The sequence below is a fragment of the Oreochromis niloticus genome, unplaced genomic scaffold, assembly GCF_001858045.2.
Source record: "Oreochromis niloticus isolate F11D_XX unplaced genomic scaffold, O_niloticus_UMD_NMBU tig00000020_pilon, whole genome shotgun sequence".
NCBI lineage: Eukaryota > Metazoa > Chordata > Actinopteri > Cichliformes > Cichlidae > Oreochromis > Oreochromis niloticus.
This window is the reverse complement of record NW_020327030.1, coordinates 1-4454: the sequence shown is the minus strand read 5'-3', so window position 1 is coordinate 4454 and position 4454 is coordinate 1. Positions and strand designations below refer to the sequence as shown.

General features: G+C 36.6%; 1 long non-coding RNA gene across 1 annotated transcript; it reads right to left on the bottom strand.

Annotated features, from left to right (window-relative positions):
* Nucleotides 1-332: 332 nt before the first annotated feature.
* Nucleotides 333-4156, bottom strand: LOC109198984 (uncharacterized). Its single transcript, XR_002059501.2, has 3 exons — nucleotides 4147-4156; nucleotides 2721-2801; nucleotides 333-1795 (listed from the first exon to the last, which is right to left on the bottom strand). It is a non-coding gene; the product is annotated as an uncharacterized LOC109198984 (long non-coding RNA).
* Between the last annotated feature and the right edge of the window lie 298 nt (nucleotides 4157-4454).

Below are 4454 nucleotides of genomic sequence, written 5' to 3'. Positions count from 1 at the left end.
ATACAATAAACTCATATAAGTTATTATTATTATGTGCACAAAAATACAAACCTACCAAGAGATATATTCACTGATACTCCTCCACTTTCCTAAAGCGTTTATCAAAATTCCTATATTTTCCAGATAAGGAAGCAGCTTTCTGTACCCCCAGATCTGCAGTAAAACTGAACACTCTGAGAGATAAGAGAGCTGCAGGTGAAAGCACTTTAAAGATGAGCCCCTGATTAATGATTGTGTCAGTGAAGTCTAAAAATACAAACCATAGAACAGATAACATCATAACTTCTATTGAGTTGCATTCGAGGGTTGGAAAAAAAATATTGCACACTAAATAAATCAGTGCATCATTTATTTAAGAGTAGCAGTGAAAGACATTAGGCTGTAAATGAAAACTCCAATAAACAAAAAGGCAAACGTTGTATATGTGATTAATTGTTGCAGCCTGTAAACACAAAAACCCTCCACTTGGTTCAATGGCATTATTTCACCTTTTACAGCCAGTTAAAACAAACTTGAGTCATTCTTTGCAACAACTATCCAGTGCCTTTTGTTTTAATTAGACCCCTTTAAGCTCAGACACTACATATTGCATCTGTTAATCACAAACACAAACCTTTACTTCATATTTTTTGTACATTTCTTCCTTCAATATTTCCTTTCTTGGCATTCCTTGTATTCAGAGTTCTTCACTTTATTCAGATGGCTTTTACATATTAATAAAAAAAAATTCCTTGATTAACTGTTTACTATCATCAGTCATACACTCACACCCTCACACGTACACTACACGTCAGAAAAACAGTGTTTCAACTGTAGTCCAGCATCTGAAATTCGGGCTTGTTTCTTGAGAATAAGTGCAAATACGAACAAAAAACTTGGATTTCCATATATAAGTGAAACGCAAACATCTTATTTTAAAGTGTATAGTACTAAACCCCCACTTCTAAACTAACACCTTCCAGCTCTGAGCCATGACGCAGCTCATTTATGTCAAATGTCATTTCAAAGTAAACGTCGATGGACTGTCCAGTCTGCTTGCACGTGTAGAAAAGAAGTTTGTAATATGGCTTCAGAAATACTGACATCAAAAATCAAACATGTTGTTTGAAAAATGTAGACGAAAACCTTTGGTTTTCAAGATGTGCACATTATAAAAACACATTATTTATACACCATGTTCAGTAACCCCAATGCTGAGAATCACACAGTGCTCATTTACTTGTCTTGCCAGTTTATCAGACTCTGCAGCAACTCTCACCCCCTAAAACTAGATTCTTTATACCATCTTCCAAACAGCTGACATACTTCATAAGAATGCACGTTTTTTGGCAGACCTGGAGTTTCTTAAAAAGCACATCAGTAGTTCAGACAAAAACTCTAACGCTCGTGTAAACACACTGCCATCTGCTGGTAGGAGAGGCACAAGCAACCCGTTGTAGCTCCAGTGAAGCTCTCTGCTCCTCTTTTAGTCTTCTACCACTCAGTCTTCCCTTCTTGGTGGGGATTTTTCCTCAATTTTGCCCACTTGGCAAACTTCACAAACATTGCTTAAGAAGTCCGAACACACAGCAGCTACAACAAGCCAAGAACATCTCTCTTCTGCATTCTTATTTTGTTCAGTTCTTCTTCCACTGAGCCACGAACTCAAGCTGGGTTCAGTGAAAGAATCTGTTGACTTTTCTCAGAAGAGTCTGACCTGTTTCTTCAGTTCATTTTGTTTCCACTGAGCAAGACGGTCAAAGGCAGACATGGACATGCCGAAGACTCTATAAAACTCCTCTGGGGAGAGATGACGCTGTTAGCAGGAAGAAACAAAGCAGATTAAAACACAATCTCATTTTTACATTTAATAAACCATAGAGAAAAAACATTAATAATGTGACACGACCAGTTGCACAGAGTTTCTAAAATTCATAAGTAATGACCTTTGCTGCTACAGTACCAAATGAAAAGACATACAGTACTATACAAAAGTATTGAGTCACCCTCATTTCTATAAAGTTTGCTTTCAAGTAGCCAGACTTTCTCGTAATTTTAAAGTGGTTTGAGCAATAACTATTCGGGCTTTCAGACGCACTTTCAAATTTCTTCTTATGACATTGGAATTTTTTTCTCACTCCACTCCTTGTACCTGAGCCTGGACGTCAACATTTTTGAAGCAGTGCGGGATCATCTTGACAAACAACTGAACAAAAGGCAGTCAAAATCTTTGAATGTCCTTCAAGAGGCCTAGAAAGTTCAAGCTCTTTGAAACTGTTAAAAACTCTGTTTTTGCTTTGTGCACTCTATTTCCTTTTACGTTTGCACGTTTCAGTAAATCACTGCACCTATTTCCCATTTTGTTAGCAAAATATAAAGAAATGAATGGTGACTCAGGACTTTTGCACAGTGCAGCATTACAGCAGCTACACAGGGAACACTGTGCTTTAAATGATTTTCTCTGCTAATGATCAGTCTGTCCATTCAGCTTTACATTGCAGGTTGTTTGAGGCTACGGGCAACAACATCTGCCACTTAGTGCTTAGAGGAAGGGTCTGTATTCTGCTTTCTTTGCTGCTCTATGACTCGTAAAACATCTGCAGTGCTCGTTGTGTCCAACATGAGGGACACTGCAGGGTTTTTTTGTTCTTTAGTGTTGAGAGCTTTCATCACAGTCTGAAAGATCAAAAGCAACGATTGATGTAGACTTTGTGAAAGAGTTGGGTCCTATAACAGGTCACCTCTAGTCTGGCTCGGTCCACATCACTGGGGAGGCGCTGCTGCCCTCTGACTGACACCACAAGGGCTTCATATGGGTAGATCTTATGAAGAAAGAAACATATTATAATACCTGTCAAGGGTTGTTTATTATTAATATTCCTGTAAGGTTCCTCATCAAAATGCACCATGGGTGATTTAGCTGAAATAAGTCTGAAACGCTAAAAGGACTTAAAAGGACTTTAAATGCTGACTTCATTCTAAATTCTTTACTGAAAATGATTATTTGAATGAGCATGAAAACAAAAACACCAGTAAAAATTTTGGAAATTCAGTATATATTTTAACATCTGAATCATTTTGCATTTGTTTTACCCTCTAGTGGTCAAATGCAGTTACAATGCCAACAACCCCTAAAACTGCATATGAAGAAAAAAAAGAACATTAAGTTTATGTTTTCAAATTTGTGATTTCACCAATGAAAATGTTAAGAAATGCTGTTTTCTTCTGGTGTTAATGAATTTCGGTTGATTTTCTTATTATTATTGATTATTATTTACAATAATCACGCAGCAGAATCAGTCTGCTGATGTCTGTTGTCAGCACAATTCTGATCTTCCTGAGCTATAATTATAATCATTTAAATACAAACAAAAAAGCTTGAACGGTTTTACTTTACATGTAATTTTAATTCAGTGCCAAAAAGTACAAATAAACAGCTTTTTCAGGATACAGCATGTACACCAACTAAACTAAACGAAGAAGAATATATATTTATTGTGATTATATACAAAATGCTATGCGATCAAGATTTGAGCAACCAAAATCTTCCCTGAAGGTTCTCATCTATAGCAGGTGTTGTGATATCATGTTGCCAAGCAACCACCTACCAAGTCAACTGATGCCTTTGTAGTTTATGTGCCTATAACACCTTAAAAGCGCCATATGATTAAATTTCACGACAATATCATGCAATTTTTTAACCAAAACTTAATTATGCATGCTATGTTGGGATACATGTTGCTAGCAACTGCTAAGAAGGAGAAAACTGCAGACCAGACATACTGGGAATGGCATGCACTAGTATATACATAATACTGACTATTATTTATTATTAACTTTCCAATTAGGCAGCTTGATCTAGAGAGTACTGTCATAGTACTGTCCAGCCTGTGTTTACTCATATTCATGAGTATAAATATACTTATCTTGCCATAAAAAGACAAGGCTGGTACTGTTAGCTTTTGTTAACGTCTATTTGTGGTTTGACTTTGCTGTCAGTAAAATGAGTCTGTCACCGTTACAATTTCTCTGGCTGAAGTGGGTGCTACTGAGTGAGATTAATTCATTATTCAGATTAAAGAAGCAACATCATCATTCTTATCCACTGATACAAACCTGTCACTCTTGCTCAGCAACAGATTTCTTACTTTATCAACTGGATCTTACCTTGTATTCTGAAAAGAAGGAGAAAAAAAGGAGTCACTGACAATTGCTGTTCCAACAGTTCTGATTAACATGTGTTAAGGTGGGCAATAGATCAAGAGAAAAACTCTAAAAAGTGGCGTAAGCAGATTGAGCTGAGCAATAGGCTTACTCTTATCTGCCAATTAACTGCATTACTGCTGTCATACTGGTAAATCTCCACCACACTCCCAGGCTGCCGCAACAGGAAAGTGCATTTTAGGAAAACATGGAATAAAAATAACACATTTAATATTTTACAAAGTGTAGTGGTTTTTTAGTCTAACACTTAT